The 25,017-nt window shown below is 41.3% G+C and overlaps 1 protein-coding gene and 1 pseudogene across 11 annotated transcripts in view; both read left to right on the forward strand.

Annotated features, from left to right (window-relative positions):
* Window positions 1–4,376: 4,376 nt before the first annotated feature.
* On the forward strand, window positions 4,377–10,775 carry LOC134549460 (hyaluronidase-4-like; annotated as a pseudogene).
* Window positions 10,776–22,541: 11,766 nt separating this feature from the next.
* The window catches only part of SPAM1 (sperm adhesion molecule 1), a 35,539-nt gene continuing 33,063 nt past the window's right edge, over window positions 22,542–25,017 (forward strand). For all 11 annotated transcript variants that reach the window (XM_063396779.1, XM_063396780.1, XM_063396778.1 and 8 more), the window contains exon 1: window positions 22,542–22,698. The gene's annotated coding sequence lies outside the window, so the exon portion shown is untranslated. The remainder of the gene's footprint in view (window positions 22,699–25,017) is intronic.

Here is a 25,017-nt window from a genome sequence, read left to right on the forward strand (position 1 = left end):
TCACTGCTCTAGCAAAGGTGTTTCCTCAAGCTTTGTAAAACTGAATCAGGCTCAAAGATCTCTTGAGTACCTACAATGAATAGTGATGCTCTTTGCATGGGATTAATTAATGCAGGCATGCAGTGAAGTCCTTTGGAAGCTTTGGACTGCTCCTTGGACAAGTATACTTTTCTTAAGTATCAGCATCAAACATTATGATGTGGTATTTTTTTCTAAACCTAAAAGTAGGGAGGAATGAGACAAACTCTCTCTGGTCCTCCATAGGAATTCAGGTACTGATATGTCTTGATTTAGGAGAAGTAGTGATGTGTAAGCACCACTGTTGTATTCACATCTCAGCAGCAGTTCTCAGGTCTAAGCAAACTTGGATTCAAAATCAATAATGGGCCAACCTGATTTCACTGAAAATGCTAATTTGAGTAGTAGAGCTACCTCACTTTTCTCATTAACCTCACCAGAAAACAATCTCCTATTTTAATTTTGTTTTACTCTTAAAGGGGCACAACCTCACCTGCTGTAAGATGGTTTATCATCATAGACTTGGAGTAGCTGAAAAGCAGACATGAAATATTCATGTTTGCTTTGCTCACCCTTGGAATTTTCCTTTTAGACTGGGATTAGTCCATTAGTCCCCAGCACCCACCAGCTGCTGGAAGGACTGTCAGTAGCAGTTCCTTGAAATATCCCCTCTGTGTATCCCCTCTGTGCTCCATGCAGTGAGGCAGCAGGTCCTGTGACAGCTGTCGAGAGCTAGATGGAAAGGCAGTGCAGGGCATGGCCACTGAGAGAGGCTCATTAGGTTTGTTCAAAGTCTCCATCCATACATGAGGCTTACCGAGGTTTACACGACCCCCGGCTCAAAATAATTGCAGTAATCCCCTAGACTGACAAACAATGAATTGTTGTATTTTCTGCAACACTAACATTTAGCTCTACTCTAATGCTCAGCTGGTGGGGATGAAAAAACCCCTTTTTTTGTTGTTTTTGTTGTTGTGTTACATCTATTCTGTAGGAGTAGGAAGAGAGGAATGTCACCCATATCTGCTGGTGCCAGATGCAAGCTGTAAGCACTCCACTGTGCGTGTGGGTGCTTGTTCTGCTCAGTTTGGGGGTCAATCTTACTTTACTTCAAATACACAGTAACTCTGCTGGACCCCAGGAGGGGTGGTGAGAGGAGAGTCAGCTCCTTTCTGTTGCACAGGGCTAGTCTCCTGCTTAATTTCTATGAGAAGAACATGCTTGGAACATTAAGCGTCACTGGTTTAGTTTTCAGTTAGGATTGGCCTTACAATTGCATCAGCAAAGTGAGCACAGAGGAAAGCTGCCTCTCAGAAGAACCAATTCAGCACAATTTAAAATACCATAAGCAGTAAGAGAGGCAGAGGGAGAGCCCAAGCAGTTCTGATGCTTTTAAATGGGCTCCCACATTTTTTCTGATGCAGGTCAGTGGCTGGCTATGCTGGACTGTGGTCCTCTGAGCACATGCCCCATCTCCTGCTCTTTGCAGTGTGGGTATTTTGAACTACAGGTAAATGAGCAGAGGGGCAGGAAACCTGGGCATCCTGGCAGCCAGAGAAAGCCAACCCCTGAACACAGTTTTTATGTCTTGAGGCTGATGTACACTCAAAGAATGAGAAACGTCTTGCTGTGCACATGCTGTAACCCAGGTAATTTTTAATATGCTGTACCTCCTGAAGACAATTGAGTAGCAATGCGTCCCACTCAGGCTGTTTCAGAACTCAGGCCACTGTGCTGACTCTGTGGTGTAACCATGCAAAATATAGCTCCTAATGTAAAGGCTATCTTTGGAAAAGACAGGTTCTGGAAAACCTTTGGGCTTAAAATAGGTGGGAAATTGTGGTATTGACCACTAGAACCTTGTAATGCTGGGCATGGGCCAAAGAGGCTTCATGATCATTTCAGTGTATGCCAGAAAATGACCCGGTCACTGGATCAAGAGCATGAGGAAAGCACAAGCTAAGCATAAGGACCTCTTCTACGGATGTTTCAGTGGGCCATTAGATCAATCCATCAAACCATCTGCCTTTTGCTAGGACTAAGCATGAGTCTAGTCTCCCAGGCTGGACCACTGTCAGGTGTAATTTGCCTACAGATGAGAGACCTTTATGCAGCAAGAACTGGGGAACATTTTTTGGATTCAGAGGTTCAGCTATCTAGTATGCCACCAGAATGCATGCATGTATTCTCATGTTAATAATAAGAAAAATTCACTATAGCAGCAAAAAGACCTGAGATGATAGAGGCCAAATGATTGGTCCAACACACAGTTGTAGCTTGTCTGCTAAAATGTGATTTCCTTTGTCTAGAAATCCCACAGAAATCCCAAAAGTCGTAATAATTTAAATTTTACTAAAAAAAATTACTTTCCAATAATTCAGAATTTTTAACTTTTGATTCATTATTCAACTTGTTCCTTACAGTGCTAGGGAAACAACTCTATTGCATTTAATTTGTAGCTTTTTGAGAAGGTCCTGCCCTAATTTTGTCTCTCAGGAGTTAATGGTGCTCAGGTTTTCTAACACCTTCATTAGGATCAGTGAAGGACTGTACTAAAAGAGTTTGAATCTTGGCTATAATCAGTCATCAGTGTTACTGGGTCAGGCAGATAATTTTGAGATGAGGTCCACTTTTATTATCCATCACCCATTTTTATCATCATTATTATTTTCTCCATTTTTATTTTCTGTTATGGTGTATATTCCATCCCCTGCATTTACTAACATGATAGAGATACTCCGCAAAATCTCAGTGAGGCAAATCACTAAAGGTTGCCTTGATCTAATAAGCCTCCATCCATATGAAGAAAAGTAGACAGACAGCAGCAATACATCCTGCCATACCCCCTCCCCGCGGCTGCTGCAAGCTCTGTGGCTCTCGAGGTCATTTCCTTTGTCCCCAAGCACATTGCCACTCAATCTGAGTCCAGCACAGACAGCAAGATTCACTGCTGAAAGCATGACTTCCACTGGAAAAACACTGATTCTTTCATCAGACTTCTGAGTGTATCAACTTCAGCTTTGCTGATAAAAAGTCAACAAAAGGATTATTTTGTAAAAATCCAGGGATTTTATTGGATCCCTGTGGGTGTGAAAATTCTTCTTTCAAAACACATTCCTGTCTTTGATAAGAGTATTTGGCAACTGGCTTGCCTGTTGATACAGCCTGGTTTAAGCTCATCAAGGTTGTGCCCTGTCAATGCCATATTGTTGTAGAAAGGAGAAAATATCATTGTCTTCATTCATAATTTGTAATCTTTCTAATCCCTTGATATGAATAGTGTAACATCACTGGAATAGGTTTTCTGTTACAAGACAGATGACAAAGCTTGAAAATGCATTCCTGTGCTCTAGATTAACTGGGGAAGAGATACAGTGTTTATATCAACTGATGAATGCCTAGTCATTTTCTTATCATATCTCCAGCTATTTATTTCAGCAGTATCTTTTGTTTTGGTTCAAGTACTTCTCTTTATGTATCGTCATTTCAGAACTGCCTTTTAAAAGCTTACTTTTGCTTAGTCTTAGCTAGAGCTGTTTGCTGCTTACTAAAGACACAGTTTCTACTTTCTCTGTATTGGAAATTGCTGTCCACTCTGCATTTTCACTGTCAGCTGGACACCAAGATGGGCTGCCTCTCTGTTCCCCTTGCCAAGGGAAAATCTAGTTAGCAGAAAGGCTATTCTGTTTTTTGTCAACTCTGGTAGATACCAGAGTTGAAAGAAAAAAATACCAAGCAAAAAGAGCAGGATATTTTTTTATCAATCCTGCACGACTGGAAGATAATTTTAAAAGTCTAGGGAAAAAGAAAAATAGTGAGCAGAGCTTGGGCACATCCCTTGTGCATGTTGCAAACAAATGACTTCAGAGACTGTTCTCAGATGGAGCATGTATGTGTGTTGCGGTTAAATGCATCAAACGGAACAAAATTAGAAGTCAGAAGTGAGTGATTTGCCATCACACTGCATTAAAAAGAGCAACGGTTTCCTCCTTAACAATAGAGCTCCTACAAATATCTTTCTGTGCTGAGTACCCCAGGAGGGGTTTCTCTTAGGGAGAAAGGTGGTCTGCCATTCCCTTGCAGTCTTCAGTAACCTATAATGATATTATTGTAGTAATGTTATTGTTGCTGCTGATGATTTTTATTATTTTTTTTCTTCAGTTTGCTGATACTTTGCCACATGCCACTCAGAGGACTTTGGAAAAGAAAACCAGTATATTCAGCAAAAAGTAAAGCCTAGGGCTACTTGCACCCCAGTCCTGCCTGAGGGGAGATGTGTGGACCCACAGTGTGGGAGAGCTGAGCCTCCCTCCTTCCCACTGGCAGGCAGATGCCAGGAAGCAGCTTCTGGTGAGCCCATGGGTTTTGTGTGCTGGCCCAGGGCAGGGGTGCTTGTGCCAAGTGACAGAGGCCCTGCGTGGGAAGTGCTCGCTGGAATCCGGTGTAAATCACCCGAAGATGTGCTCGGCACGGGCAGTGACAGCTCCCTGGAGGTGTCTGTGCAAAGGTGGGAGCAGAGGGGCAGGATGGTGGTACAGCTCTCGTGGGGGAAATTCGCTGCAGTTTAGAATCGCAATGTGAAAAACGAGCAATCGTAGGGATTTGCTGCCCTCTGGCAGGATTTTGTTACAGCTCAGGTTTTCTGTGAAGTGCAAGAGCAGTGCTCAGCAATAGTGCCTCAGCACAGCAAGGTCTGCATTTTCCATCTGCTCTTTGCCAAAGCTGATGGTCAGCAGAGCTGCAGTCTCCATGGAATCTTCCTGGAAAGCCAGAAATACATGTTGATCCCAGGCATGGGCTGGTGTAAGGAGCAGGGCTGCTGGGCTGGCAGGAAGTCCCTGTCCCTTTTCTCCATCTCTCTGCAGCTATGGGGCAGCCTGACTCTCTAAAGGTTGTCCTTTTGTTGATTATCTCCTCAAAAGAGCAAGCTCACCATCTTCCAGCCTTGGCTGTGCAGCCTTTGGTGAGAAATTCAGTTTGGCCTCCCTCTCATGCTGACAAGCCCTGAGTGGCATTGCCAAGTTTGATTTCTAGTATATGCTTTCTGAGAGATGACCAGGCAAATCAGGCTAATTTTCTTTAACACCATTTTCTAAAAGGCTCATTAATGGTGGTATGGCTGTTACAGCACTTGTATGAGTTTGAAAACCCGGGTTTGCTGTGTACTGTGAGTCTCATGGGGCAAGATTCTCTGACAAAACATTGCATTCTGCAATAGTGTCTGCCCCATACTGCCCTGGCCCTGTGTATGGCCTGCCTGGTCAGCAGGAGGATCAGGCACACTCGTATGCTGTCAAACAATCTGGTGCCTCAGACTGTCAGAAAACTATGTCCTAAAAGCACCAAAAGCTTATTAAAAACACCTAGGTTTGTTACCTTGGATGATGATGGTTTTGATGAAATTAGGTTATGCTAGGCCTACCCTAAAATAACAGAGAAATAGGAGGTTGGGGAGGCCCACAGAAGTACTCAGGTGCATAGATATTCCTTGCTGTTTTTCTGTTTTGAGAGAAAGGAAGGGTAGCATAGCTACAGTGTTCCCAGCAGTATGTATGTAACAGCCTGGCTGCCCTTATGACACCTGTGATCCTCACCTCCAGTAGGTCACAATCCCAGGAGAGATAAAAAAAAGTAGTCTAGGACTGAGAAAGGAGAACAACAACAGAACTCAAAAACAAATCCATGATGGTTGATTGTATAGGAGTGTGGGATTTTCCCAGGGTTTTGAAGGCAGGGGAGAACTTGGAGCTGGAAACTGATGTGATTTTCTCTCTTACATATAAGTGTGTAGGGTTTGCTGTAGGGACCTTGTGATTAATGATGCTGCTTGTAGTAGTGGCACAGGCCTCAGCTACAAAGTCCACAGTGCACACTGCAGTGCTGTGCAGAGATATCAGGCATGGTCTGGAAGGCACTAGCTGCATGTGATAGTGTAGCCAGGCTAATAAATAGCTCAGAACAAGTGTTCATCTATCTGCTTTATTGCTATCAAGGGTTTGAACTTGGATTCCTTTATGGTACTGCACAACGAAAATGAAATATATGTGCTTGTTTAGAGCTATTTGGAGTATCTCTGGCTGGCATTGCATAGACAGCTCAGGGATGCTCATGAAATTGTGAAGATGGTGATAAAAGCCAAGGTTTGATTTTAGAGTTATGCTGGTTGTTATTGAGAAAACTTTAACGATAAGGAAACCACGTCTTCATCAGGTTTTCCATTGTGACAGCCACAGCTACTGAGATATCCTGGGGCCCACTGAAGTGATGGCAACACCCTTGGTGAATTGCTGGGAGAAGAACTGCGGTATGCTGGCTTCCAGACTTACATCAATTAACTTTGGCTGGGAATTTCCCCACTTTGTTTGGGTTAGATTGTGCTCACCTTGTTTATTCAGTGTTAGCATGGCAGATGTCTTAGAACTGACTGAAACCAATTCACATATTTATATATGGAATAAATACTAATAGCTCTTCTTTTATGTTCTACAGACAAGCTGGGAGATCTGCCCAATGTCATCTCTTCAGTCATGAAAGTACTTCCTGGAAATGGAACAGAGATATGCATTGTTCACCTTCCAGCCCTGGCATGGCTGCACATACAGCTCATCTGGACTTCTCTTGCTTTGAAATCAGCCTGACCACCAGTTTGGGAGAGCAGGCCTTTCAAGGCTCCTGGGATGCCTGACAGAACTGTGCTTCCTGAGGTACGATGTACTAAACCTGAAAATGTTCTGTATGATTTGAAGCCCCCTACCTAAAGCAAGAGGGCAGGCACATCACAGGAAATTCATGTTAATGGTGGCATACCCTAAAACTTCACTTTTCAAACCTGTGCAGAAAAAAAAAGGCATGACATTAACTATGACGTCCCAGCTGAGGTCTTCACTGGGGTAGCTGTCACAGACTGGGCACACTGGAGACCTCAGTGCAACTGTGGCACAAAAGATACCTACGGAGGAAAGTCCAGGAAACTCATAACTGAAATGGAAGGGAATATTTCAGCAAAAGATGTTGAACGTTATCAATTACCTTTGAAGAAAGTGCAAAAACTTTAATGAAAGAAACCATTGCTTTAGGAATGGGAAGCAAACCAAAGGGCCTGTGGGAATGCTACTTATACCCTGACTGTCATAATTACAGTTTCCATGATTAGAACTGGTTCCTCACCAAAGAGTGAAGTTTTGAGGAACAATGAATTTTCCTGCCTCTGTGGGAGGAACAATGAATTTGCAGCCCTGTATCTTTCCACTGACATTTAGAAACCCCTTAGGAAACAGTCAAAACCATTTTGTATGTTTCTCAGTTTAGGTTGAATGAATCCATAGGGATTTCCTCCATGGCATTCCAAGATTTGCTTTGCCTGTATTTGTGTATACCTGACTAGGCTATAGAGAGGAGCCTTTATTAGTTCTCTCTATTGGAAGTTTTTCTGGAACAATGTAGGCTGCATTTATCCTTTAACCATTCTTGCAGATGGTGCATCAGGATGGAAAACCTCCTACTTGGGCCAGCTCTGCTGGTTCATGCTAATTATCCACACGCTTTAAAGAGCACAATGTTCTGAAAAAAACACCCAGCCTTGAATATCTTTATTTTTCCTTTTTTGCTTTAATTCCTAACTAGGCTGTACTCAAGCAAGCATTTGAATGGATTAAAAGGATTTCAGAAATTTGATGTAGTACACAGGAGGCTGTTAATACACTAATCCTCCCTCATGTACTTTCTTCTGCTCAGCTATGCAGTCACTTATCCCCAGATACCTGCCCTTTTTTTTTAGAAGGGAAACTGAGGCAGAGATGTTAGCAACTTGTTCCGTGTACATAAGAATGGAAAATTGGAACCAGCATACCTCCACCTTAAAACCATTTAATTTAGTCCCATAATACCTATGTTGTCCCAGGCCAATGGTGTCCCAGAACAGAGGAGCACTGCTCACATCAGCTGAACACATACAAACACACACATGACAGTATTTTTGAGATAAGTCCATTGCCCTATGCCTTTTAAAATGTGATTCTGGTCATCCTCCCCAAACCTGGATGAGAGCAGTACACTTCCTGTGAAAAAAAGCAGCATGGTTTGTCTGCCCTGCTTCTGTTCTCACCTGTAGACAGTGACTGCACTACCAGCAGACCCCAGTTTCTCTGTTTCAGAGTTTAGCAAGTGAGCTGTATATTTGTTTTTCATGACTATGTTTGAATTTTCATTCCAGGTACTGAACCTGAAGTTGGCATCCTGTCTGAGAAGGAGCATTAGCTCCCTCTCCTATTAGGTTTCACTACTCCCTTATCACTGCCATTACTCACACACTCACAGCCCTAGGGAGTCACTTGCTTATCAATGGCCTCTCAACCTCTGTGCTTATGGCATAGCAATTAACTGATTGTGGATCCTTAGCCATGGTTTAAATCAAGGATAAATATCCAAGCACCAAATATCTTCTCCTTAAGCCTGCTCTGTGAGCAAAACAGTGAAAGACATCTCTCTGGAACAAAACTAGAAAGAATGTAAACTTGAAAGAGTATTGTAACTGAAATTCTTAAAATGTGCCAGGTGTTGCATTTTCTTTTTCATTTAAGTTTTCACAGTGCTGGTATTTCCCTCCTATAGTGTGGGCCATTTACAGTTGCCTTTTCTGGGTTTTTATAAGAATCTGAGTGAGCTCCTAGGGAAAGCAACAAGAACAGTGCATGCCTTTGGAATCACAGCTTTCAAATTGGAGAGGGACTGGAAAACTAATGATTGGCATAGCAAAATAGCTCTCTCCTTCCCCTTATCAACAAAAAGACAACCAAGCTAATGTTTTGGGAAATTCAAGTATAAAATATCCTGCTTTGATGAAAGGATTTAAGTTGCTTCTAGTAACTGATGAATTATCAAATAAATGTGAATAAATTTTTGCATCAAAGTGGATCAAAATGCTTTTCCCCCCCAGTTTATTCACTTCCTTATTACCAACATCTCAGGCAGTACCAAAGTTTGCAATTTCAGTTTAATACTCATTGTAGTCTAGATAGCAAACCTTTAACCAGCATAAAGTATAGTTTGTAGTTCATAGGGACCAAAATGAAGCCCTAGTCTGAGTGACAGCCACATAACATACCACTGGATTACTTTAGAAAGCTATGAAATGTTGAATTAACCTGACAGTGTTAGGTTAATTTTAGGTAAAGATTTGGTAAGGAAGAGTATTTTATTAAGAAAAGAGTAAAGACAATTTTACCTAAATCTTGGGTAAAATTAGATAGGTTAACTTATCTTTAGATCTTTACAAGATCTTTTTAACACTATTGGAGAGAATGCCCTGGGAGCTGCAGGCATTGTTATTTAGTGATATATGAATTTAACTTCTTACCCTGACTTAAATGCATTGTGCAAGATCCTTGTTTTTTCCTGTTAATAGGGAGTGTCTGACTGCACCAGTCCTGAGTACTTGGCACCAGCAGAGCTGACTGCTTAACTTTGCTGTTCCCCAGTCAAGACAACATGGAACATGGTCAGTTCTTCCTGGCCTAACAAGCCTCTTGTGAGGCTCATAGGCAGCCAGTAGTAGGAAGCCAGTGGCCAATACCAGGAATTTTGGAAGACTGCTCCTCAGCAGTTATCATCCTGGTCAAATTCCCCTCCAGCTGGGTAAAACACAAGGAATTTATCTAGAGCATGATTAACACACCAGACAAGGTCTAGTGGTGGTGCTTGGCAATTTGTCAGGTTATGAGAACTGTCCTTGTGTATGGGCAAGAAAAATAAAGCAGGCTGCTAGATCAGATGGAGAGGTTTTGTTCTACATATCAGACCTAGCCATGGTAAAATCAAAGCTTGATTTTTGAGGCTCTGCCATGTCCTGGAGTTTTCAGAAAGCCACTTATCAAGTTTTGTCATAAAAAAAGAGACTTTTTCCTTACAGCTGTGTGAAATAGGTGTTCCGGGCTGTTTTTCTCCTGGCAGACAGGATAGAAAACCCAGCCAGCATGAGAATGAATGGCTGAAAATAAGTGTTCAGTTGTCCTCAGCAAATTCAATTACTTCAGCCAATTTTTTAAACATTTGGATGTGGCCTCTGTCAGGATCAATATGAATAGGAGGGTGAACTTCCTCCCACCCCAGTCAAGTGACAAAAGCAAGCTTCTGGACCTTCTCCATCAGCCCCAGACACCCACAGCCTTGCCACACAGCCACGCTGACATCATCTGCTTTTCCAGCTTATAACATGGCTTCTTGAAAGACCTACACACTGGTATTTCCTGGGGAATGCAAGTTGCTGAAGTCATTTGCACCTCAATGGGATTATATTTTCTGTATAAAAATTCATATTAATCCTTTAAATCAGCAAAATTTGTTATCCTGTATGAATTAATTAATGCAGGCTCCTTACATATTGCATACTTTTTAGAATGTAAAAGGAAAAAATAAAGTGGGTAGTCTCATTTTAGCGAAAATTTCTACCTTTTACTTAGAGCAGAGAAGTGCAAAAATTCATTGATTCTGAATTTGAGCCCTGTATTATCAATGTCACAGCAGCAGCTGTGGTGTGAAGGAGGCATCTTTGTCAAGAATATGTATCATGTGTGCAAAGAACCTGTAGAGCCTCAACATATTTACACTTAAATTTTAAGACCTTCCAGATGGATGCCTTGGAGAACCAAGGATTTATTGTGAGAGGAGAAATATCAAATGAAGATCTGGAAATAATGGGAGAGACGTTGTCTGCCACTGTTGTCAGGGCTGTGAAGGAACTGACTCTGATGAAGTTCTGAGGGCCATTCAGGGAGCTCTGCAGACTCATTTTTCCCCAGATCTACAGTATTCTTCTCTAAGTACTGCTTAGCCAAAGGGCTGGCTTCAGTCAGTCAAGAGAAAAGGTAGTGTTGATTCAAGGAAAAGTTTCACACGCTCTTCAGCTGGGACCTGAATGTGTCATTGTCCCAGACAAAATCCAAACCCTGCAGCTATGACCTGATGTTTAAGGCCCATAAAGCACAGAGAGAGAGTGAAACACCTTGGAGGCTGAGGCAAAAATGCCCAGCTCTCAGGAAAGTGTCCAGCCCTCGATCCCATTTTCTGATTTTCTGATTCCCATTTTTAGGCTGTTTGGCAGCCTCAAAGCCTGGTTTCTGCTCAGCTGACAGGTACCACCAGGACAGCTGCTTTGAATAAACAGCATGAGGTCACTTTCCTTCTTTGTAAAGAAAGAAAGAGTCCACCCATATCATACTGGATGTCATACTGGATAAATCATCCTCCCAGAAAATAAATGATGAAGGGAGGGTCCTAGTTTCTTTTCCATTTGAGTGAATTCAATTCATCTTTTCCTCTTTCATGGTCAGTGTGATAAAGGTGTTTGTGCTTTGAGTCCTTCACAAGATAAAGAGGAATGAAACAGTCAGGAGCTGAGGAAGAAAAAGTGTTAATATATTAATACATATACTTAGAGAAGAATGCATATATTCTAGTCCAAACCAAAATGTCTCTCTGTGTTTTTTTAAAGTCATGATTATTTAAAATAAAATTAATAAGTAGTGCTAGAGGCAGGAGTTTTATATGTGTCTTTGTATTAGAATATGTGTAGCTGGATAAAAAACAGGAATAGGGAAAACAGAGTTCAGTGAGATCTGTGCTGAGTTCCCTGTTTTTAATTCTATATGATCCAGGCAAACATTTGCACCATAACATCCAGCTCCCACCTGCTTCTACTCTTTTTTTTCTTTGTTTCAGAACCTTAAAGATCCCATCCGGCTTTGAGCTTTGTGAGTTTGCACCTCTTAGCAGCTTTTCCTTCTTTAAACATACGTTATTATCCTCATATATCCTCAGTGATATGTCCTCATATATCCTCCTTAATAACTATGTTAGAAAAGCAATTGTGCATTGAAAAAACATTATGTTAATAGAGCTCTTGAAGGCAAGTGAGAAGACAATTCATTTTTTTTTAAACAAAATTCCATTGTAGAAAGAAATATTTTAGATTCCATTTAGGTTAGGAAAGACTTACTAAACCACAGCCAATCATTAAGAAATTAATCTACTTTACAATGATTCTTCTTCAAAAGAAAAAAAAAACAACTAAATTCAGGCTATTTATTTTCAAAAACTAAATGAAGGATATCAACCAAAAAATTTCTGAAACATATTTTTATAGTGAAAAAAACTAGAGATATTACGCTTTTTTTTTTCTTTTTTGGAATGGCTTTCTCAGAGAATTGCAGTTTTTTAAAAATCAGAGTATGATTGCGGTGGATTTTTCAAAGGAAGGGTGTAAAAATGATTCATTTGACATTTTGCTTGTGCTGTGGGACTGAAGTACACGTTAGTAGGAAACAAAATGTTTCAAAGTTTTCTGAGTGGCGTTGAATTAGATGTTAGTTTTGACTCTTCTTGCTGTCCCCATTAAGGTCACACCTTACAGAAAGATAGTCATACTCATAGTAACAGAGCAGTAGGATAGTATATTATAAAAATTTCTGGGAATATGTGAAATGTGCAACTGTCTGTAACACATTAGTGCATCCTGTATAAATGTCTATCCAGGTGTCCAGGTATGCAGGCCCAGATTCTTCCCACTGAATATATCCCCTGAAGTGGGGCAACTAAACCAGAACTTCACCTTTTAGGTGGGCTTTAGCTGGTTTCTACCTCAACACTCTTGGCAGGCCAGATGTTTTTGGGAGGATCAGGTAGCTGGGATGTGCAGTGTGAGAGGATGTGCAGGATGGCACAGTGAAGAGAGGCTTCCCAAACCCCACAGGCAGGCTCTGTTCTGGGGATAGCTGACCCAGGTGCTCCCTCTGACTCCTCTGTTGGCATCCCTCTCCCTCTGAGGCTGGACACAGGCTGTGGGAGATGTGTTTGCATACCTTTGTATCAGCTGCTCTTCTAAGGTCAAATCCTCTCTCTTCTGATCTCCTGTGAAGAGCACTTCTGATTTCTAATGTTATAACTTGTAGGACTTCTGTTTTCTTCTCTTTGTGTTTCCTGTTGGCTACATTTTGCTATCTTTAACCAATGTGCTGGCACTTGCACATTTCTTTCCTGGGATCCAGCCATCACAGAACATCCTGTGAAGAGTGAGATGCCTTAAACTTCACATCATGAGTTTCTCTCAGTGCCTATACCCTTAAGATTTAGATGTACAAAACATTACCATTATAGTGACTAAATCATGAGTTAAATACCTAAACAGGCCTGAAAATCTGCACCTGGGCTCTCAGCAGCTGCATGGTTAAAACTGTTGCAATGTGGATGTGGAACATAATGCAATGTGTTGTAATGAAATTGACAGTGGAAAAAATTATTCTAGGTATATACTTTTTTCCTGCAGAGGACTGAATTTCAATTTATGTTATTATACCTACTGAGTGGTAGTGACAAAATTAAGTAATCTCTGTACATCCACAAGAATGGATGCTTCTAAATAGAATAAACATACTTTTTCCTATTGTAGTACGAACTGTGATTCTTTCTTTCATGTTTGTGAAACTTACCATTTCTTAGCAATATCAAGTGGAAATAATGCATGAAACTAAAAGTCAGGGGGCAGATGATAAGCACAGGACCCTCTCAGTGCCTTAGGTCTGATCCAAAGCCATCTGAAGTCAGTGGTGAACTCCCTTGGTCTCAGCAGGCCCAGCATCAAGCTGGGGTGCCTCCCAGGGAGTTACACCACAAGGGTCTTGTGATCTTGACAGGGGTCTCTTCCATGTTGGAACATTCCTAAAATCAATCAGAGGGAATGCATTGCAAGCAAAAACGTGTTTCAAAGTAGATGTAGACACCCGAACACAGAAATACCTAGAAGTGCTTGTTATCCAAGTTGGCAAAGATTTTGATAAACTACTGAGCATTTAGATAAATAAATATCCTATGTGACTTGGATTTCAACAATTCTTTTTAGTATAAGGGGTGAGAATAACCTTAAATGTTCTTTTGCCTAACCAAAAAATTAACAAACAGATACAAGTCTGCTAGTATCTCACTAATAATTGAAGCCATGTACAGTTTTCAGCACATATAAACTTTTACCAGAGGCAACCAAGGTTATTGAAATGGTTTTGTTGATGGGAATGAGAACAGGGCAGAAGGAAAGCTGCTCTGACATAATTAGCTGCTGATCACCCTCCCAGGCTTTTCTATGAGTCACTTGGAAATGGGAAATCTGATGCTAATTCTGAATTTCAGATTATTTGGAACATTCATTTTTAGCAATTCTCTGGCATGGTGTACCACATTTCTCACCACCTTTTGGTAACAAAGATATCTCCTTGTTTCTCTTCTGTTTCATCCTGGAAAAGGACAGATGTTTGACGCTGGCACTTGGTTGCTGTTATACCATGAAGTGGCTGTAAAATTCGTGGCCTTGTTTCTTCATCCAGATCCAAGCAGGCAAGCCCCATCTGTATGTTCAGACAGTTAGGAGGTACAGATCCTCGTGACAGCAAGGTTCAGTTAGTGTTACAAATTAAATCAGCAATTCTGATCCAGTGTAGGCAGCCCTCATCCCAACCATCCTGCCTCATTCAGTATTACATTATTTTTTTCCCGTTAGCCTCGAGGCAGCTGAAGGGTAATGCTGCACCTTCTTGCCTATTTCTGCTGCTTGATATTACAGTCAGGATTTTTCTTTATCACTCAACCATTTCCAGATGTCTAGATGTTGATCTTAATCCCAGGCTGGGGCTTTGCTGCAAATCAGTTTGACAGTCAAGTGCAAAGTAGATTTGCCTTGGCATAATTCAGGTGCTTAATTCTCTGAAATGATGCTTAAACTCAGCAGTAACACAATTAAATGCAGCACTTTAAACACCATGCAGATTGCATCTCACATTCATTTTTAATTGTGTTCTACACTGAAATTGATGGGAATAGGGCTCCTAAGTACACCTAATGAGTCAGATTAATAGCTAGGAGTTTGCTTCTATTATTCCTATTTTTATGTAGAGTGGATTAAAAGGTGACTACCGATCTGAGTCATCCTATGCTAAACCATGACAGATTAATTTATGCTTATATTGAATAATTTAATCACCAGTAATTATCAGTCATTGTACTGGGAATAGTAAAACAAATTATGTATCTCTTCTATCTTTTTACACATACTTCCACCTTGTGCTCCACTGGAAGACTGAAGAATGCCATTCTGAAAATTATAGAATTATATCTAAATCTTAATATATCTTGAATCCTCACCTGCTAAATTGGTACCTGAATTTTCTACTAGGCTCCAAATTTAATGCAGGATTTTCTAACTTAGCCAATGTGGCTGCTTACTCAGATCAGTTTTCACAGTCTCCCTACAAAACTACAAACTCCCTACAGAAAAATGAAGTCTCAACTAAATGTGACTTTCTCGGTATTTAGAAGTGTGGAAAATGCGGCTCTTTCCTAACCCTCACTGGATGTGACTGGTGAAGGCTTGAACATTTATTCTCTGAAGATTTGTTTAGAGCTGGAGCAGCTCTGCAGTTTCCTGCCGCACATGGAATTTGCTAAGTAAAGCCTAGGCTTGTTCCAAACCTTCAGGCACAGGTCATTGAAATGGCCTCAGAACTGAAGGCAAAGGCTTTCCCAGCTTTTTGCTGCATCTGTCAGAGACATCTGTGTTAAAAAAAGTGGAGAGTGGTGAGTTTCTCCCAGAGAGTGGAAGGAGGGATGTCAGCTGAACATTTAGGGAAAAAGTCCTTAGTTTAGAAGACTGCATTTCTGAAATAAAGATTAATATATGCCTCTGCTACCAAAAAACCACTCTTCATTAGAACAGCACAGATTTTAATATCATTTGCTTAAGGCACCATAAGCACAAAAGGTTAACAAGTAATTCCTGAGAGGGAAGAAGTGGATGATTCTCTAGGTGGTAAAATCCTTTTCTCCACTTCCTGAGTATAGTGTTTTTATTTTACTAATACACATTTTCTTATATTTCTTTATATTCTGCATTGTGATTTATTGAACAGTAAATATGAAAAAATGTCTTGTTCTAATAAAGTTAGAAATGGTTTTGGTTATATTTTAAATAAACAGAAGATTAAAGAAAATATGTAACTTACAGTCTGGACTTGCATTTATCTAAATGATTATTAGGGTTTCTGGCCTATAAAATGAAATATCACCACACAATATCACATATATCATTAACTTATCTTGATATAGTATAGACTTCACTAGCACTGACATGCTTGCCCAACAATTAAAAGCAGACAGTAACGAAAACAGTAAGGCTTAAATTATGTCCAGAAATAAGATGCATGCACTGAAGAGCAGCAGCCCCAAACCTGTTCTGTTTTGTCAGGCAGCTGAAGGAAATATAGGAAGAAGTGCCCTCAGAATCAACCGAGTTTACATTAGTTTTCTAATATATATGGATGTTAGAGATAGATCTGCTATTAGACTTTGCAGAAGATATGAACCAAGATCAGGCAATGCTTGTTTATATCCCAAGACAAAGTGTGTGTCTGTTACAGGAGAAAAGGCAGATTCTGGATCTTTCCCCATCTTCCTTTGCCACTCTAATTCTCCCAAAGCTGTTCAGCTCCTGGGCCTTTAGTTTCATTAGAACATTTGTCTGGAACAGCAGTGAGTTGGATGTTTTGAGAAGCAGAACTGAGAAGAAAGCAAACAAAATGCAACAACTGTGCTGTGCACACAGACAAGATCCACACCTGCTGGGGAATTGGGCTTCACAAGGGATGCAGTCCACCCCCACCAAGAGTTAGCAAAATCCTTCCAGTCACTTTGACAAGAGCGTCAAACTTCCATCCAAGAGACAGAAGAACTAGTAAAACTTAGTTTTGATTCACTATGATAACAAAAACACATCTGTAAAGATGCAAAATGCTTTCTTGGGTTTTGTTTTTTTCTTAAGCCCCTGAATTTTCACTTTAGCTTTTGTATTGCTTATATCTGGCCCATTAGGAATACCTAATGTCAAAGAGCATTACAGAAAATGTGCAGTTTTTCTGAATTTTAGCCAGCTGTTGGATGGATAACATTAGCAGTTTAAAGCTCCTGCTGAATTTTTACCATTCAGAAAACGAATCACAGACTTCAGTGGCATTTCTGTGATTTATATCAGTTTTGAGTCTGACCCTGAGTCTTTCAGAACTGGCTAACTGCTAATCAATTAGAAAACCTTTCAGCTGGTATGTGAAAAATAGCATTGAATGGCCAGTTCAGTCCTTGGCTTCTCTGGTGGAATTTCAGCAAAGAAAATTTTCTCAATCTTTTTAGCGGCTGCCCAAGCAGTCTCCTCAGAGTAGCTGCTATGGCCTCCTGTGCTTTTAGGGCAGTAGAAGAAGGCCCCAAGAAATATGTGAAAGGGCAAGAAAGAGGGAATACAGCAATGTGGGACTTGTGTGCTGGGATACTTTCTCTTATCAGGTAGGAAAAGGCAAAGGATTGGCTGCCAACCTGGATCCAAAGGAAGAGCCCAAGTGACTGTGTCAAAATATCCCACACAAATCATCCTGGGAGCTGCTGTGAGTCCAAAGAGGACCTACTTAGCATAACTTTGCCTAAAATTAGCACCAGCTCTCTGATGCTAACCAGATTCCTAAACAGGCACAGGGAGAAGGGCAGTGCCAGTAAAAGATGATTCATGTAGGATTCAAGGTGTTGATGCTCAGTGTGTGAATCAAGTATGTAACAAATAGCAAAAGTCAAATACCCAACCTGAACAAGTGCTCAGCACAAGTCTGGCCAACATCTGCTTGTGCTGAGGCTCTGCAGAATCACTCGTGTTCTGACTCCTACCAGAGGTGCTGACTTTTGGGTAACAGCTTCAAAACATTTATAGCCATTGCCATCATTTACAGCTATAGCATTGGCCCAGGGGCTGGGTCTGATCTCAGCAGCAAGCTGTAAAATTTAGCTTCCTTCTTGCTTCTGCTGTCTCTATGCCTAGTATTTTATCTTGCCAACTTCATAGATTAATCTAGGCTTGCAAGGTATTTTGAGTAAAGCAGAATATTCAAGGCCAAACAGAAGACCTAAAATAGTCTTAGACCTGGTTTTCTTTTTTCCAGTATCTGCATATCTGAGGCTGCTGATCGAGCTGCTTTCATCAGACACCCTTGATTTTGTAGCCCAGTAATTCGGTTTATTTAATCTGTTCTTACTATTAATGTTTTAGTCATATGGAGGATGGATGGAAAAGACTGTTTGAAAGATGTCACACTGGCATCTCCCCATCTTGGATTCCTACCTCTCGTCAGCTTGGCTTGAGCAGCAGGTCTGCCGCTCTTGGCTGAGTCTGGAGCAGCGGGCACACAAATGGCCCAGGTGGAATCATCTATTTTTAAACTAATTTCTGCATCAGCAGGAATTGGAAGCTATTCTATAAATCCAAAAAGAGCTTTAAATCTCTCTCATATCCACTCCCACACCAAGCTTGCAAACTATTTCCCTGAAGTTAAAGCTTTACTCAGAGAAATCTGCTTGAGGTGATCAATTTCCTGGAATACATTCATTACTTACTTCTGGCATAGCACAGTGAAGGTGGAGTGTTACACAAACAAGTAATAATGCTACTAATATGTGCTATTATTAAGGCTATTAAAATACCAGCTGGCATTGCAAAAAAAGAAAAAATTGGTGTCATTAAACATATATTAGGGCTTTATAATGAACAATCAGCATGACTGGTCCTGTGCAATCTTGGCAAACAGAGTTGGAGAGGAACAGTTTCAGAGTTGGAGAGGAACTTGGCAGCTCTGTAGTGCCAGGACTGTGCTCTGTGGTGGGAAGCGAAGGCAGAGCAGGGAGGGCAGTGGCAGTCTCGCTGTGGAGCAGCACTGCTAGCAGGGTGTGCTGTCTGCACCGTGGTCTGCCACAGAAGTGACCTCTTGGGAATGTGTCTTGGGTTGAAAAACTCAACCAAAAATGTGTATTCTATTTTCATCTGTTGAAACTGGTTGGGAGATATTGTTCTTTATCTCTTGTAGCTCTAGGGGGGAGAGACAGCGGATGTCTTCTGTTAATGGGACACCTGATAACACCAGATATGGCAGTGCTTTCTTATCTCTTCCTCCACCCATCCTCCTCCGAGGGACATCACCTGTGAATGGGCCATTTAAGGCCTCTCACATGACTGATAACATCACCTCATTCCATTGGGAGATGCTCCACTCAGTGGAGAGGAGCCAACCATTCCCTACCCAGATAAAATGGGGACACTGGGACCCCAAATCCACCGGTTTTCCACTGAATTCTCGGAGGAAGACTGGACCCATCTTGCCAGCACTAGACTCTTTTTTTTTCTACAGGATCATCTCTACTTCACAGAACAACATCTTTTACTCCAGGAAGACTTATTTGGACTGCTTCCAACACCCTGACAACAGGGTGTCAGGTTGTATCTCTGACTCCATCAGGGTTTTCTAGGACTTTTGTTTGTTTGCTTGTTTGTTTTTTGTACTACTGCATTTGTATTTTTTTAATATTCCTAGTAAAGAACTGTTATTCCTATTCCCATATTTTTGCCTGAAAGCTCCTAATTGCAAAATTTTAATAACTTGCAGGGAGGGGGTTTTTACATTCTCCATTCCAAGGGAAACTCCAGTTTTCCCTGTTAGATATCTGTCTTTCCAAACCAAGACAGGATGTGACCTGTCTGCTCTGCAGAATCACGGCAAGGTGACTTGCTGGCTGTCACCAGTCAGCGGCTTGCCTGGTATATCAGCAACCAGCTTTGCTAACTCCTACACACTTCCTTCTGCTGTTCAGTACCTGGAGGATTTCCTCCAGTGCTGTCTGGCAAAATACAGAGTACTGAAGAAATAAGAACTTGCATTCATGAAGGAACAGATTTGACTGTGATTAGCTTGTAGGTGGATTTCCCCAAGCATGCCCAATCTTTTTCTAACTGGAAATTTAGTTGGGCATTTCTTTTCAGGTTCATGGCTACAGATGAGATCAGATAAATGACATTTGAGTATTGAATATGACCTTTTCAAAAAATGGCATGTCTACTGAGCGTGTCTCAGATCCAATATATCTCAGACATAGTAGATTTTCTCTCCAGATCAGCTCTAGAACTTCTGCCCCAGATGACACCACTTCCCAAAGGTGCTGAACCACTGATCAAGGCATACTGTTTGGCCTACGTGGTGTGAAGAAATGACTGAAAACTCATAAAGCCAAATGCCAAAAAGAGCTTAATGCCTATTGTTAGTAATAGTTTGTGGCTTTTAAGTCACTCACATAATGTTTCCAGTAAATACCTGCTCTTTTATAGCATGTCCAGCCCATGAATCTTGAAATGCTTTACAAAGCCCTAACCAACCATTTTATAGAGAGTCAAACTGTAGTCCAAAGGGACAGTTTTGCTGATGGCTGAGCCATGAAAAGGGTAAGAGCCCTCAGACCCCAGATGTTCAGGCTATCCCCAAATCCAAAGGATGCGGTCTCACCTTGCCACAAACTACTGCAACCGCACATTCGGCAAAAGCAGAGCTCAGGGAGGGTCCAAAGGACAAATGGTCCTTTCTTCACCTCGGTAGTCAACTATGTTTCCCCTGGGGTCTTTATCATTTGTTTCAGTGCCTGTGCACTGGCAGAGATCTTGTAAGAGCAGTTATGGCAGTGCTGCACTCCTGATCCTATCTGTTCTCAACAAAAGCAGCTAAACGGGAGGAGTGGTACCAGAAATGACATATGGTTCATCTCTACTGTGCGCTGTCATTCATTCAAATTAAAGAAATCACAGACTTGCATGAAAAGAAATAAAGCCACGAGTTGCAATTAGCAAGGGTTTCCAGAGTTTGCCATGTGAGGCTATAAGCAGTTTATCTAAGTGGTTTACTAAACTACATCATATCCTTTCTTGAATGCTTTCTAGCTGTTAAAAGTAGATTTGATTCACCCTTCCTCCCCATACTCTTGCAATGATGTCCTAGGGTGACTTTATGATGCTTGTATGCCCAATCGGTTTCCTCCCAAATTTGCCCTAATCCAAGACAAATGGCTAAAAGCAACTCAAGCAAAGGCCCTTTACTTTTGAATAAAAATGCCACACAAGGGTTTTTAAGTACTCAGTCCCACTCCAAACTCACACCTGCATGAAAAGTTATTTCTTTATGTTGTCACCAAAACTAAGAAATAAAAATTTGCTTTAGTTGTAGCGGACTACCTTTACCTATATGGTTTGCCTATTTATGGAATAGAATGCAGTACCTGAATTTTACATTAAAATCTTTAATTTTTTTATGTTCTGTCATTTTTAGGGATGGGTTTCTTACCTACAAATTTATTGTGCTTTCTGAGGCACTCAGTCTTTCTGACCAGATCAATTAAATTCTTTCAATCAGTCTTCAAGGCAAATGTTAATGAAGAAAGATGTAAAATGTTTTTTTTCAAGATTTTTTCTCCTTTCAAATAAAATTTGCTATTTCCTCAGCAGACTTGCTGAAGAAAACTTGCTAGAAAACTTGCTCATTAAAATATTAATTGGAAACAGACAGAAAAGTATTATGAAGAGTCCCTCACATCTACTGAAATCTATCAAAATCTACCTAGAGGAATGTGATTACCTAGTTTCTCAAATAGACCATGTAGCACTGATCAATTCATTGTATTGAAAAACATGATAATCTGTTTAATCTTCTCATTTCTCAGTGGAAGACTTGATGGCATAGAAATGAACAAATATGACTTATTCATATTGTCTCAAATTTCCTGGGAATGGACTACTTCCAAAGTAAGGTGAATTTGTCTGCTGATTTAAATATAAGAGTGACATTGCCTTTTCTTATTCCAAACTGCTTTACTGAGTATCTATTTTGGCACAGTGCAGTCCAAATCTTTTTCCAGGATCTCTCGAAGGAACCGCGGATGTTTTGCGACTCAGTTTGCCTTGGTAACTCTGTGTCCCACACTGGCTTCCAAGGCTCTGCTCTCTGAAGTTCCGTGTCCCTTCCTGTGCCATGGTGCTCCTGACAGCAGCCACGCAGCTGGTGAGGCAGCACAGCAACAGGGTCAACAAACCAAACTCCCCTGTGTGACTAGCTGGGCCACACAGGGAGAGGGAATCAGAAATGCAGCCTGTGTACCCTGGCAGAGGGGGGCACTGCCTTGCCTTGCTCCTCCTCATGAGGAGCAGAATTTGTACCGTTCCTGGGCAGCTCTGCCCTTCAGCCTTCCTGGGTCTGTCCTATGGGCAGAGGTTTCATAGCTGTGCTGGGGCTGCCTGAGCTCCCCCACAGCCACTGCTGTGCAGCACTGCTTGTCAGTGGGTCATGTCCAGCTCCACTGAAGTGATGCACGAGTCGGTCAAAAGCACAAACACACTCACTTCAAGCCTCCACCTATCACATTTCTGACTTGTGTCGTTTCAGAAGCTTGCAGATTTTCCAATGGCTGATTTTCATTCTCTTCTTATCTATGATCAGGGACTTCAGTTTTTACAAAGCACCAAATGCTTCCGTCTGCATTCCAAGGGCCCTCACCCCTCCTGATCTCAAATGCTGGGAGGAGATTTGGGTTGCTTTGTTTACTGTGCCAAAGAGTACATGCTGTAACAAGTGAATGTGGGCATAAGTGGTGTGCCACAAACTTCACTCCGTGCCACTTAGGGAAGGACTGGGAGAACTGAGTGTCTGCCAGCCAGTATAAACCTGAGGTAGCCTGGGAACAGAGAGTTCTGGTAGCTCTCTCCTGCAAAGCCTTGTAAGCAGCAGATCTCATCAGAACCAGGTAAAAAACCTCTGTATGAATTTACTTATTTTGGTTTAAGCCTACTACTGGCTGAGCTGGGTCATTCCTAAGTGAAGGGTGGGATCAGGAATACCTTACCTGGCATTCAGCTACTGTCCCAGATGGAACTCCTTGCACCTTGTGTCATACCTGCCAACCCTATGGAGATACCTGGGACAGAACACAATACTTTAATATATTTTATAGACAAGTAAATCATCAGCAAGTGTTTATAAAATCGCTTGTACTCGGGTTTTGTAGTCTTAGTCTGCATAATTTTGACTTCTTAAAAGAAATGTCTGTGTCCTAATATATGGAAACACTCACAAAGAGAGTTTGTTTTGCTGATCTTGCTAATAAATGCAGAATGGCAGCAACCACAATAAACCAAGATTCTTACACCTAGCTTATAGATGTTACCAAACTCCTAAAATCTTCTGCTCAAGTGCTTCCTAGCACCCTAGACTGCTACATTCCTTCAACACAGCAGGTTTTCCTAGCAATGTCCTATTACCAGTTGTCCCCTCTTGCCATCTGGCTGCCTGGAGACCTATTTCACATTTATGATTTGGTGCCATTCTCTGGAATTCTCAACTATGTGACCAGCAGAGAGTGATTTGCTAAGGGTCCTTAGAAGGTATCTTCTGAATATCTGAGGGAGAACCAGATGATACTGATAAACCCCAACTCTATCCCATTTTGTTCAACAGCCTAGTACTGTAGTTTCAGGTTTGGAAACCAGTAAAGGGTCTAATAAAGTTGGGAAGGTATTTGGTCTGGATTCAGGACCCTGACTGGAATACTGTGCTGAATGGGTAGGAATGACTTGAGTTTTGCTATACCTTTGGTTTCCCCGAGGCAGCCAGACTGTTATATAGTAGAACTTTTACTGAATGTTGCTCTCTGTTGCAGCCTGACCCCCTGAAGCCTGGTTGTTGAGGGGGATGAGGGTGCTAGTCTGGGACATGATCTTTGTTCAGCTGACAGCTTGGGTCCAAGGCATCCACAGGGAGACAGGGCTGGAGATTGGCATCTCTGCAACATCTCTGGGGCAGGGACCGATAGCCCCAGGCTGGATGGAACTGGGGCTCCTGGGAGATGGGCTGGGGGAGGGACAGCAGGGCCATCAGTGCCCTCAGGGCCACGGCAGAGAAGGACTGATCCTCTTTTGTCAGTCACCAAGAACACATTGAAGATGTGGCTTCTAGGCACAAGAAGAGCTACACCCATGAGAAACTTCAGATACTGAGAGTACTTCTCCTAACACCTAGGTGCAGCAGGAAGAATTCTCAAGTTCCCTAAACCATCAAGGGGCTCTATCTGGGTGTTTATCCTGAGAAAAGTGGGGCAAAAGAGCTTTCTGAAGCCTGAAAGTAAAACATTTAAAACCAAATCCCTCCCTGTCGGGTGAGAACTCTGCAGGCTGCGGGCAAAGTGCTGAGTCAAGACCTGTCAGGACTGCACTTTCTGTCCTCAATATTTTTGTGACCGTATGAAGGTCTGTGTTTTTCACCTTCAAAAAGCTTCTTAATTTATTGTTTTTATGGGATCAGATGTGGAAATACCCAGCACAAATTACTCCTAGTACAATTTCTTTCCTGACTGAAATTTACATATTTTTAAAGCATTTTCTGTCTCATTTAACCTTAGAATTGAATAGAGACAGGTCAGTAATGTAGAGAACTAGAAATACAAGGGAAATTAAGACAGACATGGGCAACTCCCTTTAGTAATCAGCTAAGAAGAACAAAAGAATAGCTCTACCACACAGATTCTCTGCTGACAAGTTTGAAAACCCCTCCAAATCACCTAACATCCTAAGTGCACAGTTCCCTCATTTTGAGGACAAAACTTCTAATATCCTAATGAGCCAGGAAAAAAAAATCAAGAGCTTTACACATAGAAATAGCAAATGATTTATGATATGCATTGCTTCCTTTGAAAAAAAAATAGCTGGACTCTGTGAGTAGTATCTTCTAAAAACTGTTTTTTGAGAATACTAAGCATTTCATTAATAAATTGTACAATCTGTCAAATTTATTTGCATGTACACAGACAGACCTGTTATAAACATTACAGCATTGGTTGTTGCTCTGAACAGTGTTAGTGTTGACAGCAAGACTGTGCATTTGATTTTCAGTGTGTAGATTAATTCCCACTAGCCTGGCACTGTAAAAAGTAAAATATCTCCTAACAGGAAGAACCCGGGGCTACAATATAAAAAATAACTGAGAATTGCCACATACTCAAGATATCTTCATACTAGTTTAATGACAATAGTAATAGTAGTGAGATTTCAAAAATCACCTTCTTTTCCTA

The sequence above is a fragment of the Prinia subflava genome, chromosome 4, assembly GCF_021018805.1.
Source record: "Prinia subflava isolate CZ2003 ecotype Zambia chromosome 4, Cam_Psub_1.2, whole genome shotgun sequence".
In the NCBI taxonomy this organism is placed as follows: domain Eukaryota; kingdom Metazoa; phylum Chordata; class Aves; order Passeriformes; family Cisticolidae; genus Prinia; species Prinia subflava.